The following is a 13879-nucleotide window of genomic DNA, read 5'->3' on the forward strand; positions in this document are numbered from 1 at the left end:
AATTGCCATTTTGTAGGAGACAGAGGTGAGGCATATGGTAACCCTTTGCCTCTCAGCACCCTCTCTCACCATGGTAGAACAAGAAAAGGTAACAGCAATACCCAGCTGACTGAACTGGGTTGTAGTGTTAGTGTCAAATTCCATTCGACATTTTATGTATTTATTTCTATGTTCGATGTATATTAGGGATATATATTTTTGAAGAACAAATTTATTCATCAGAAAAAAACTTATTTCCCATAAAGACGGCTTCATATCATTGACATGTAACCTCCTCCAGGTCCGAACGACATGCCGCACACTAAAACACCGCTTATAGAGGCGGTACAATATTTGTTAATATGTGTGGTATTTTGTTAAACTTGAAAATAATAAAGCCCTAATAAACATGTGCTTTTTTGTTTCCAAAAGCAAATGATTGAAACAGCTTCTCTTTTTTCAATGAATTACCAGCGACCCGAAACATTTTTGCAAGTATTCTACTTTCTGCGAGAAATTATGCATTTAGTGGAATGATATGAAACATTCAAATTGAAAATCTAACGAGTTTTCATTCATGTTTTCCAAAATATTCAATCAAATGTGAAAAATTATTAGTTTTTTAAATTCCAATAATTTATAGACATTTCCTTGTTTTGTTTACATTTACATTGACACTAAGGTTTACAAACAAAAACAAATTCCTTTGTGGTTGTTGTTCGAGTTGTATTTGTTGTAGTATTAACTTTACCTTGTATTTGTTCTACCATGCTCTCTCACCTACAAACTGACAATTGCCGCAAGTAAACTCGCCTAATGTAAATTGGGACATACATTATTCAACTGTTTGTTTCTATTTGGTGTACGTTTGCGTCTTCATCACACGAATGATTAAGAGCCGGTGAACGATTCTGATCCGAATAATTGAACTGGATAGTGAACTACGAACTAGATTACTGAACTAGTTCGGTTAAAACAGCTGAACTATTGAACTAGATCTTTCAAATGAACTAGATTGTACAACTCTACTACAAACAACGATGAGACAAAACTCGACTTTAGATCCCTAGCAGTATTGTACAACTGTCAGTGTGTATCGCTCTCACACAACACAATAACGCGACGAAACAACGGGTAATTTTCTTCTTTGCAACGCAAACTCAAAGCAGGAGAAATAAAAATTTGGTTTTCGTGAAAAGTTTAACGTTGAAGGCATTGTGTGAAGGCAATATTATTTATATTTGATCGAAGTATATTGTGTAATCAAGTGTTTGATGATCTTTTTTCCCCCTGATCGATCGTTCGTTTGTTCTTACCCACCAAACCAAACACCTTACAAAAATAAAACACTGAAATTTGCCTTGCCCTCCATTTTTCATTGCGCACCGACCGTCTCTTCTGACAATTGAGTTTTTGTGTGTGCGTGTGTCAAACGCTTGGTTTGCTTGCTTTTTATGAGTAGAAGCAAAGGAAAAATCAAGAAAAACTGTCCATAATTTTCAAGTTGCAATAAGAAAAAGTTTATAAATTTCCCCCTACCAAGTGAAAGTTGATAAAATTTTTTGTGTTCAATTTCAAATAGCAAACATAGAAGAAAAAGCAAAAGAAATTTGAAGTGCATAGTGTTTGGTTTGTTTATAAAAATAAAATATCAGAAAAAAAATACGTTGATTGCTTGGGGAAGGAAGAAGTGAAAAGAAGAATAGTAGAGATAGAATACAACAAACAAGAACAAGAACAAAATTGGAAACAACAACAAAAATAAATACTTATTAACCTCAAAGAGAGTGAGTGAGAGAAAAATTCTCTGCATCAAAACTAAATTGTCAAAAAATAGGGGTAAGTGTCATTTCTGTTTTGGAATAAAATGATTTTGATTTGATTTTTTTCTATTTGAGGGAATTGAAAATGCATCTTTTTACGTTGATTGTTACGTTTGATTGTTGGCCTTTGATATAAAATATTGCTAGTCTTCTTATCTGTACGTCTGTCGCTACATTAAAGGCAGGGGGCGTATATTTTGTTATTGTGTTTTCTCGTTGGGAATAAAAAGAATAGAAAATATAGTTTCATGGTGAGTTATTCCTTCAATAGATGGCATTGTTAAATTGCACAGTGTTTTATTTTCCTTAAATTTTAGTTTATCAAAGTGCAATAGGCGACCATCACAAAAATACATGATTGAATATCTGTGTTATATAGAAACAAATAAGCGTCAGACCACGAAAGTCGTTGTAGACGAGCTGAACGGAGTCTTTATAGAAGAGTTGAGGAAGTTTTTATAGACATGCAAAAGGGAGTCTTGATGACGAGCTGAAGGGAGTTTTAATAGACGAGCTGAAGGGAATCCTTATAGACGAGCTGAAGAGAGTCTTTATAGACGAGCTGAAGGGAGTTTTTATAGACGAGCTGAAGGGAGTCTTTATAGACAACCAGGATGGAGTTTTATAGGCGAAAAGAAGGGGTATTTATAGACGACCAGAAGAGAATCTTTAGAGATGAGCTGAAAGGAGTCTTTATAAACGGTCAGAAGGAAGTCATTATAGACGAGTCGAAGGGAGTCTTTATAGACAAGGCAAAGGGAGTTTTTATAGACCAGCCAAAGGCAGCCTTTATAGATGAACTGAATGAAGTCTTTATACACAAGCTAAAGACAGTTTTTATATAGGACAAAAAAGGACCACTAGAGACGACCAGAAGCAGCAGCAGTAGGGTTTTAGGCATAAATAGAATACTCTACTAGCAGGCGGAAAAATCTGAAATTTTTACCACAGGTAGATCTTTACGTCCTGATTACAAAAATGTAAAGTTTGTTGGGGGAAGTCCATACTTCCCGAGATATGGGCCCCTGAAGTTCCGAAAATACCCTTGTTAAAGTAAGAAAAAAAAATTAATTAAAAAAATGTTGTTTTCGTGCCCTAAATTGGCTCCTGTCCATAGGAGAAAGTCTTAAATCCCCGGCCGAAGGCTGGCTACTTAGAAAAAACTTACAATTTAAAAAAAAAAAATTCAGATTTTTTCCGTCAGCTGGTAGAGTATTCAATTTGTTCCAGGTTTTATAGACAAGTTGAAGAGAGTTTTTATAGACGATATGAAGGTAGATTTTTAAAACGACCTGAAGACTAGAAGCGATTCTTTACCAAATATGGCTTTATAGAATATCTGAAGCGTCTTCGTAGACGATCTCCGGAATCAAGGATATTTTTTTCTAATCCAATATTGCTTAGCAAACACCGTGTTATAAAAAGAACAAGATTTTGTAGCAAAGCTTTCTCAAAATAGCTTTGTTCAAATTTCATGTGGTCTACATTTGGTAATAATGGGTTTTTACAGAATTTGAACATTGGATATTTTAAGAGACCACAAAATTTACCACACACGGATCCACAAGTTTTGCAATTAAATTAAGAAATGTGTACATAACTAAACACGTTTTATAATTTTAATTATAGACCTTAAAACAAACCACATTAACCAGAAAAAATAATATAAAATAAAAATACAACAATTATTGTTGCGTTTGTGGCACTTGTGAAAAGGAAAAATTAGTCGTCTTTACAAAAAAGCTACAAAGTGGTTTTGGTGTTAATTTTTGTCCAGTTAATGTATTGCACCTTATCTTGATGTTATGGTGGTCACCGCCTGATTGTGAAGAATTCCCATAAATTTCATATTTGAATGGAAGCAAGAAATAAAAAAAAAAAATAGGAAAACCACAAAATCTCCTTTTTTCTTCTTTCCCACACTTATTTTTTTTTCTAACGAAGTTTTATGTTAGGTTATGAAAGAAAATATAAAAAAATAAATGTTCCAAAGTTATAACTCAAAAGATAATGGTTCTGAACCCTTATTTTGTAATGAAAATAACAACCCTTCACACAGTTATCTTTATTATGTTGAGTTGGATTCTTATCAAATTTATGATTAGAACAACAACAACTACCATATACTAACTAGACAGTTATATAGCGTAAGAAATTGAAAAAAGTCGTTAAAACTGGGGAAATATTTAACTATTTTCTTAAGGAAGAATCTTTAAGAAAATGTAATTAAAACGTGTTTACATCCCAAGATGTTTTAAGTTATGATGGGAACAATTTAACCGCCTTTGAAGGTTATAGGTATAGTATTTTATTGGTTTTCATTGTTACATAGTGACATTTTTATATTTATCAATCTGAAACTAGGCCACAAAATTGATGTTTTTTAATATACATATTTGTTGATAACAATTTCACGGTTTTTTTACATTTTGGACAGTTGAAATTTCAATTGAGTTTTATAGAAACTTCTAACGAATGGATTAAAGTATGTGCATAAAATGTAGCTGAAATATATTCCAAGTTATTGAAAATGGGACATTAGCTGAACTTTCGAACACAATGGGTAATGGGGCGTAAATTGTTTTTTTTTTCATGGAGAGTACTGAACAACCCTATCAAGGGTGTTGGTATATCTCGCTTATAACGGTAATGTACGATTTAATGTATTTTGAGCTTATTATAGTACGTTTATATATAACCGGATTTAACAAACCCTCTGGGTTTTAAATATCAATTCCATTGCATATACGTCAAACAAATCCTTAAGGTTAACCCGACAAAAGCCTATAATATAAACATGGCCTTGGTCACAATTTTCGACCGATTTGTTTTCAAATTGGAAATTTATTTTCCCATAGAAAATATCCTAACAAGAATTTTTCAATATAGGTCCACAGTTTGCCATGGAACCATGTACGGGTACGGCTTGTGTCATATTTTTCAATCGAATTGGATGAAATTTGACAGTTTGTGTTTGGGTTTTGGTATAGCAACCACAATTATTGGTCTGTTCCAGAACAGCAGGAATCTACTATATTACAATTTTCTTCGATAACATAAAGGGAAAATTGTTATCGTAGAAAAAATTAGTAGATTCTTGCAGGTTCTGGAACAGAGCATAAGTTTGCCTCATGGTATTAAAACTATGTTATGCTTGTGCAAGTGTGTCATTGACATTTTAGTTTTATGTAACGTCATAGTGTTGCGAACCTTCATTATAAGGATGACTTTATTTTGTGGAGTTCAATGAAGTAAAATCTCAGCGCAATAAAATTGTGAAAATATTTCAATACTTTACAACCATTTAAATACTTGTCATAATAAAAATGCTTACTCGAACTTGGGTGGTAATACGAAAGGATCCGAGACTCATATGGCTACTCGCCCTTATCCCAGCCTAAAACAGCAGAGAGGCCTTCATCTATGCTGGATTCATAAGTACAGAATATCAAATTGCTCGGAATTGTCCTTCCGAAGGTACAATCGCGCCTAATTTTAATGCAGATCAAACCCGTTATTATGTTTAGGGTATTTGATTATAATCGCTGACTTCCATAGGGACAAATATCAAATTGCCCAACTTAAAACAACCCTTTGGTCACCAGGCGGCGGTATGGACATTAAATATTGCTCGCCATATACTGGGTATACCTACTTCTGATTCTTTGGGGAATGAAAAAGATGAAAATAAAAGGCTGCACTTTGGTTCATCAAAACTCAGCAATTGAGGATGTCCTTTTAAAGCCAAACATATAAGGGATTGAGGTTTGATTCATCCCCTTTGACTTTGAGGGGTGTCCATCCTCTCTTTCAAGAGGTTGTTGTGGTCGAAAGAATGGAATCATTCGTGAGACGTTGATTCAAGCCAACATCGCTTCTGGTTCGGCCTTTAGGGGTTATAAGAATCGATGTTGGCATTGGACTCAACTTGTTATCTACGGTCATCGGGACGAGAGAAAGATTATTAAGGTCAGGAGTTCTTTTGGCATGTGAGGATATGTTTTTTTTTTGAACTTGCTCCCCACCTTAACATTGATCCTGAATAATTTACACTCTCTCAACGAGATGAATGAGCGTTTCTTGCCAATGTACTTTCTGACGTAGTGCATCGACCTACGGTACGCCCTCTTCTGCTTAGCCAATCGATTTACAGAGCTAATTAGGGCGGTTGGAACATTTTCAGCCAAAACTTTGGTAGGCTAGTTCTATCGGACCACCGTCTACTCCAGTGGGCGTTGCAGAAATGTCATCATTGGGTTTTGGGAATTTTGTTGTATTAAAGCTCAGATCCATACGTCCTCTTCTGCTTAGCCAACCGATTTACAGAGTTAGTTAGGACGGTGGGAACATTTTCAGCCAAAACTTTGGTCGGCTAGTTCTATCGGACCACCGTCTACTCCAGTGGGCGTTGCAGAAATGTCATTATTGGGTTTTGGGATTTTTGTTGTATTAAAGCTCAGATCCATACGCCCTCTTCTGCTTAGCCAACCGATTTACAGAGTTAGTTAGGACGGTGGGAACATTTTCAGCCAAAACTTTGGTCGGCTAGTTCTATCGGACCACCGTCTACTCCAGTGGGCTTTCCAGAAATGTCATCATTGGGTTTTGGGAATTTTGTTGTATTAAAGCTCAGATCCATACATCATTGATTTATTTGAAGAATGGAGGTCCACCATGGCGTAGCCATACTACGTTAAGACTTCCAGATATCAACGACGCTCCGATCTAAACAATTGGTGTGAGTTGTTGATAGAAATATCCACTTCGTGCCAGTTAAACCCCGACTTTATTCAATCGACTATTAAGCCTGCCTTCTAATTAAAAAATATATGTATTTATACAACTCCAGTTGCCAAAACTCTCTTTTGGCCGACAAAAAAATGTCCTTCTGGTCCTCTATAAAGCCATCCGATCGCCTTCGAAGTCATCAGACGTGTAAAGACGTCCTCTATGTCGCCTAGAAAACTCCGTTACGGCTGTTTAGAATGATTGTTTCCGGTCATATAGAAATTCTTGATTAAAGGCACTTGATAACGTTTTTTCAGGCAATTTTGAGAAGAGCGTTTGTTTGTCTAGCTCTTGCGTACGAAAACTCTCAAACAGAGTAACCGATTTGTTCCAAACTTTGCCCCTACTTGGTAAAATTTTTCCAAACATAGATATGGATCGAAGTTGATTTATATCGACATTTTCCTTCAGGTATCTCTCTCACCTATTAAAGTTGAAACCTTTTCGATTAGGTGCAATTTAAGATCTTTTCGAGAATCATTTTAAAAATTCTACTGAAGGTTGTGAATGTGATCCTGATTATAACGATATCATTTTTTTCGTGTGCTCGCCCATATTCCATGAAGTAATGAACCAAAAGGCTAGAAAAAAACTACGCCTAACCAATTAAAACGACTGCTAAGAAGACAACTTTCTAATTGATTTGGTTCTAATATAGTAAATCGTAAAATTTCTTTAAACATACCTACTTCGAGTTCGAAGTTGCACTATATCGGCTTTTATCGGTAATGACCTAAAAGGTCTAAAAATCCTGGGTTCCACAGATAAAATGATATCTTAACACGACAAATAGCGAATTGATTACCAAATTTTGGACATCGTAATATTTTTTCCAAACTTACCTCTAACGGTCCTTCTGGTATTACATTAAGATGTTCTCCTCGTGGTCTATTTATTGTCCCTTTCAATAATTTCACTCTTTAGGTTGTTCATTTCATTCTACTCTTATCGCACATAAAAACATTATTCTGGCGGTCTCAACGACCACTTTTGTCATTCATAAATTCTTCCTTCTGGACACCTATCAAGGAAGTTTCCTTCTCGTCTTCCCGTTTGCTCATCTACGAAAATGCCTCTTAATTAATAATAAATATTTATGGTACTGGAGGGCTACGATTCAGCCAGGCTGAATTGAGGTTTTCCTATAGAAAACTTCATTCAGCCAGGCTGAATTGAGGTTTTCCTATAGAAAACTTCATTCAGCCAGGCTGAATTGAGGTTTTCCTATAGAAAACTTCATTCAGCCAGGCTGAATTGAGGTTTTCCTATAGAAAACTTCATTCAGCCAGGCTGAATTGAGGTTTTCCTATAGAAAACTTCATTCAGCCAGGCTGAATTGAGGTTTTCCTATAGAAAACTTCATTCAGCCAGGCTGAATTGAGGTTTTCCTATAGAAAACTTCATTCAGCCAGGCTGAATTGAGGTTTTCCTATAGAAAACTTCATTCAGCCAGGCTGAATTGAGGTTTTCCTATAGAAAACTTCATTCAGCCAGGCTGAATTGAGGTTTTCCTATAGAAAACTTCATTCAGCCAGGCTGAATTGAGGTTTTCCTATAGAAAACTTCATTCAGCCAGGCTGAATTGAGGTTTTCCTATAGAAAACTTCATTCAGCCAGGCTGAATTGAGGTTTTCCTATAGAAAACTTCATTCAGCCAGGCTGAATTGAGGTTTTCCTATAGAAAACTTCATTCAGCCAGGCTGAATTGAGGTTTTCCTATAGAAAACTTCATTCAGCCAGGCTGAATTGAGGTTTTCCTATAGAAAACTTCATTCAGCCAGGCTGAATTGAGGTTTTCCTATAGAAAACTTCATTCAGCCAGGCTGAATTGAGGTTTTCCTATAGAAAACTTCATTCAGCCAGGCTGAATTGAGGTTTTCCTATAGAAAACTTCATTCAGCCAGGCTGAATTGAGGTTTTCCTATAGAAAACTTCATTCAGCCAGGCTGAATTGAGGTTTTCCTATAGAAAACTTCATTCAGCCAGGCTGAATTGAGGTTTTCCTATAGAAAACTTCATTCAGCCAGGCTGAATTGAGGTTTTCCTATAGAAAACTTCATTCAGCCAGGCTGAATTGAGGTTTTGTTATTGTATTTTTAATAAAATTGCTTTTTTGTAATGTTTAAGATGCTGCCCGTTTCTTAAAAATATTTAAAAAGTAAAAAATTCTAAAAAAACGCTGTTTTAATGTTTCCCTTAAAACATATTTAAGAGTTATTTTGACCATCTATGCTCTTAATAGTCGTTTGAAATATTCCTAAAGAAAATCAAAATTAAAGCTCTGTTGGTCCTTTACATTTGCCACAAGAAAGAAACATTTCTCTTGTTTACATTTTATTTCCCCTGTATTTGCTTTTTCTTATAAGAAAGTGGGAGAGTACAAAACTCCTTCAATGACGTCACACGCATTCAGTTAAAAATATATGGACCAAAGGACAGCAGCAGGTTTGTAAAAAAATACAGACAAAAATCAGCAAGTAGTATACCACATTGTTGTTGCTTTTGTTGTTGTTTAGGCTTTGTCCGTCCATAATATTAGGGTTATTTTTATAATATTTCTTTCGTCTAAAAGCGTGCTGCCTTGTCTGGTTGGTGGTGGTTGTTTTGCCGGTCTTCGGTTACGGTGTGACATCTTATTATGTGACGCTGCTGCTGTGACGTACGTACCTACCCTAACTGTAAGTTCTCGCCTGCTTACCTTTGGCCATGCACACTTAGATTACAACACAGATGTACAGTTTTAGTTTTATTTTCTTTTTTTGGAAACATGCGTGAATGAGCGTCGTGTGGCCAAAGACCTCAGGAGTTGGCTTAACATGCTCACGTACATAGGTACAGAATAATGTTGATGAAACACAAGGTAAAGTGAATAAATAACAACAACAACCCATACTAATTTGGAAATTCTAAAATCAAAAACATAGACACCCTTAAAAAGTCATACTAGAACTAGGTTTACAACCGGCGGAGGATCGTATGTAGCGCCTGTGTATGTGTGTGTTTTTGATCAAAACTACCCATTACTCCCAAATGAAGAAAATGTAGATTTGTTTTGTTTTTTAAATATCACCACCACGAACTTCATCATCACCATCATTAACGCTTCCTCCCCCTCTGAGTTGTAATAGACAGACAAACAGACAGACATTCATGCATAAATACAAGCCTCTCGTCATATCATGCTCGGAAACCCTGATACGATTTTGTTTCTTATTTATAAAATCAAATCACATCGTATAAGCCATTGTGTCGCATGTCGTAACCAAAATATTACAAATTTCAATTTGTTTCCTCTTTTCCACTCTCTCTCTCTCTATCTTTCTTCCTTCGTGTCTCTTTACACCCCAGAAAAAAATTCAACATAATGACATCCTCCATAGCAGCATGTATATTTATGACCTGGCATGGGGTCATTGTGCGGCGCTTCTCGGCTAGACTATCTCTATTACCTCTGTATTGTATTTGCTACCCCCTCTTGGAGTGTGAAGGTGCGGTTATTCACTCTGCATATCACATGTTTTGCTTAGAATTTTGAATTGATGTTTGTTTATTTTCCATTTCCATTTGAAATTACTTCTCTTCCGTTTTCCTCGCCGCATTGCAGTTTATGGAAAGGGAGGAAATAGGGCAGATAATACACTCGGATGCCAGCTGATTTTTATACTTCAGATTATATAGCTGCATATTTTTAGCTAATTGAATACTCCACTCCCTCTCTCTGTTGGTGCCTAATAAAATTACAAATATCTGGCAAAAGGGGGACATGTTTTTTTTTTAATATCAAACAGCTGAGATTTTTCGGAAGAACCTTAAGGTGATTTTTGAAAATTAAAAATGATAGAAGTTGGAAATGTTCTTTATAGAAGCTCTGAATAAAGTATTTATGGACTAGCAGAAGGTAGTCTTTGTAGATGAGTTGATGGGAGTCTTAATAGACTAGCTGAAAGGACAAGCGGGAGTCCTTATAAATGAACTGAAGGGGATCTTTATAGACGAGCCGAAGTGGGCTTTTTAGAGGATCAGAAGGGAATCATTATAGAAGAGAAGGAGGAGTCTTTATGGAAGAGCTGAAGGAAATCTTAATAGAAGAGCTAAAGGGAGTCTTTATAGACGAGCCGAAGGTAGTCTTTATAGACGAGCTGAAGGGAGTCTTTATTAGACGGCTGAAGGGAGTCTTTATAGACGAGCTGAAGGGAGTCTTTATAGATGAGCTGAAGGGAGTCTTTATAGACGAGCTGAAGGAAGTCTATATAGACGAGCTGAAGGGAGTCTTTATAGACGAGCTGAAGGGAGTATTTTTAGACGAGCTGAAGCGAGTCTTTATAGACAAGCTGAAGGGAGTCTTTATTAGACGGCTGAAGGGAGTCTTTGCAGACGAGCTGAAGGGAGTCTTTATTAGACGGCTGAAGGGAGTCTTTACAGACGAGCTGAATGGAGTCTTTATGGACGAGCTGAAAGGAGTCTTTATAGACGAGCTGAAGGGAGTCTTTATAGACGAGCTGAAGGGAGTCTTTATTAGACGGCTGAAGGGAGTCTTTACAGACGAGCTGAATGGAGTCTTTATGGACGAGCTGAAAGGAGTCTTTATAGACGAGCTGAAAAGATTACTTGAGGTTTTCCCATAGAAAACTCAGGTCGAATTGAGGTTTTCCTATAGAAAACTTCATTCAGCCAGGCTGAATTGAGGTTTTCCAATAGAAAACTTCATTCAGCCAGGCTGAATTGAGGTTTTCCTATAGAAAACTTCATTCAGCCAGGCTGAATTGAGGTTTTCCTATAGAAAACTTCATTCAGCCAGGCTGAATTGAGGTTTTCCTATAGAAAACTTCATTCAGCCAGGCTGAATTGAGGTTTTCCTATAGAAAACTTCATTCAGCCTGGCTGAATTGAGGTTTTCCTATAGAAAACTTCATTCAGCCTGGCTGAATTGAGGTTTTCCTATAGAAAACTTCATTCAGCCTGGCTGAATTGAGGTTTTCCTATAGAAAACTTCATTCAGCCTGGCTGAATTGAGGTTTTCCTATAGAAAACTTCATTCAGCCTGGCTGAATTGAGGTTTTCCTATAGAAAACTTCATTCAGCCTGGCTGAATTGAGGTTTTCCTATAGAAAACTTCATTCAGCCTGGCTGAATTGAGGTTTTCCTATAGAAAACTTCATTCAGCCTGGCTGAATTGAGGTTTTCCTATAGAAAACTTCATTCAGCCTGGCTGAATTGAGGTTTTCCTATAGAAAACTTCATTCAGCCTGGCTGAATTGAGGTTTTCCTATAGAAAACTTCATTCAGCCTGGCTGAATTGAGGTTTTCCTATAGAAAACTTCATTCAGCCTGGCTGAATTGAGGTTTTCCTATAGAAAACTCCATTCAGCCAGGCTGAATTGAGGTTTTCCTATAGAAAACTCCATTCAGCCAGGCTGAATTGAGGTTTTCCTATAGAAAACTCCATTCAGCCAGGCTGAATTGAGGTTTTCCTATAGAAAACTTCATTCAGCCAGGCTGAATTGAGGTTTTCCTATAGAAAACTTCATTCAGCCAGGCTGAATTGAGGTTTTCCTATAGAAAACTTCATTCAGCCAGGCTGAATTGAGGTTTTCCCATAGAAAACTTCATTCAGCCAGGCTGAATTGAGGTTTTCCTATAGAAAACTTCATTCAGCCAGGCTGAATTGAGGTTTTCCTATAGAAAACTTCATTCAGCCAGGCTGAATTGAGGTTTTCCTATAGAAAACTTTATTCAGCCAGGCTGAATTGAGGTTTTCCTATAGAAAACTACATTCAGCCTGGCTGAATTGAGGTTTTCCTATAGAAAACTTCATTCAGCCTGGATGAATTGAGGTTTTCCTATAGAAAACTTCATTCAGCCTGGATGAATTGAGGTTTTCCTATAGAAAACTTCATTCAGCCTGGCTGAATTGAGGTTTTCCTATAGAAAACTTCATTCAGCCTGGCTGAATTGAGGTTTTCCTATAGAAAACTTCATTCAGCCTGGCTGAATTGAGGTTTTCCTATAGAAAACTTCATTCAGCCTGGCTGAATTGAGGTTTTCCTATAGAAAACTTCATTCAGCCTGGCTGAATTGAGGTTTTCCTATAGAAAACTTCATTCAGCCTGGCTGAATTGAGGTTTTCCTATAGAAAACTTCATTCAGCCTGGCTGAATTGAGGTTTTCCTATAGAAAACTTCATTCAGCCTGGCTGAATTGAGGTTTTCCTATAGAAAACTTCATTCAGCCTGGCTGAATTGAGGTTTTCCTATAGAAAACTTCATTCAGCCTGGCTGAATTGAGGTTTTCCTATAGAAAACTTCATTCAGCCTGGCTGAATTGAGGTTTTCCTATAGAAAACTTCATTCAGCCTGGCTGAATTGAGGTTTTCCTATAGAAAACTTCATTCAGCCTGGCTGAATTGAGGTTTTCCTATAGAAAACTTCATTCAGCCTGGCTGAATTGAGGTTTTCCTATAGAAAACTTCATTCAGCCTGGCTGAATTGAGGTTTTCCTATAGAAAACTTCATTCAGCCTGGCTGAATTGAGGTTTTCCTATAGAAAACTTCATTCAGCCTGGCTGAATTGAGGATTTCCTATAGAAAACTTCATTCAGCCTGGCTGAATTGAGGTTTTCCTATAGAAAACTTCATTCAGCCTGGCTGAATTGAGGTTTTCCTATAGAAAACTTCATTCAGCCTGGCTGAATTGAGGTTTTCCTATAGAAAACTTCATTCAGCCTGGCTGAATTGAGGTTTTCCTATAGAAAACTTCATTCAGCCTGGCTGAATTGAGGTTTTCCTATAGAAAACTTCATTCAGCCTGGCTGAATTGAGGTTTTCCTATAGAAAACTTCATTCAGTCTGGCTGAATTGAGGTTTTACTATAGAAAACTTCATTCAGCCTGGCTGAATTGAGGTTTTCCTATAGAAAACTTCATTCAGCCTGGCTGAATTGAGGTTTTCCTATAGAAAACTTCATTCAGCCAGGCTGAATTGAAGTTTTCCTATAGAAAACTTCATTCAGCCAGGCTGAATTGAAGTTTTCCTATAGAAAACTTCATTCAGCCAGGCTGAATTGAAGTTTTCCTATAGAAAACTCGATTCAGCCAGGCTGAATTGAAGTTTTCCTATAGAAAACTCGATTCAGCCAGGCTGAATTGAGGTTTTCCTATAGAAAACTCGATTCAGCCAGGCTGAATTGAGGTTTTCCTATAGAAAACTCGATTCAGCCAGGCTGAATTGAGGTTTTCCTATAGAAAACTCGATTCAGCCAGGCTGAATTGAGGTTTTCCTATAGAAAACTCG

The 13879-nt window shown here is 36.7% G+C and overlaps 1 protein-coding gene across 2 annotated transcripts in view; it reads left to right on the forward strand.

The window, feature by feature from the left end:
- The first annotated feature begins 1033 nt into the window (after positions 1-1033).
- The window catches only part of fzr (fizzy and cell division cycle 20 related), a 62278-nt gene continuing 49432 nt past the window's right edge, over positions 1034-13879 (forward strand). Inside the window, exons 1-2 of one of the 2 annotated variants that reach the window (XM_073972752.1) lie at positions 1034-1113; positions 1562-1818. The gene's annotated coding sequence lies outside the window, so the exon portion shown is untranslated. Of the gene's footprint in view, positions 1205-1561; positions 1819-13879 lie in introns of both variants that reach the window. The other variant, XM_073972753.1, reaches the window with a different exon arrangement.

The sequence above is a fragment of the Musca autumnalis genome, unplaced genomic scaffold (assembly GCF_047663935.1).
Source record: "Musca autumnalis isolate F117 unplaced genomic scaffold, ASM4766393v1 scaffold_3, whole genome shotgun sequence".
NCBI classification, from domain to species: domain Eukaryota; kingdom Metazoa; phylum Arthropoda; class Insecta; order Diptera; family Muscidae; genus Musca; species Musca autumnalis.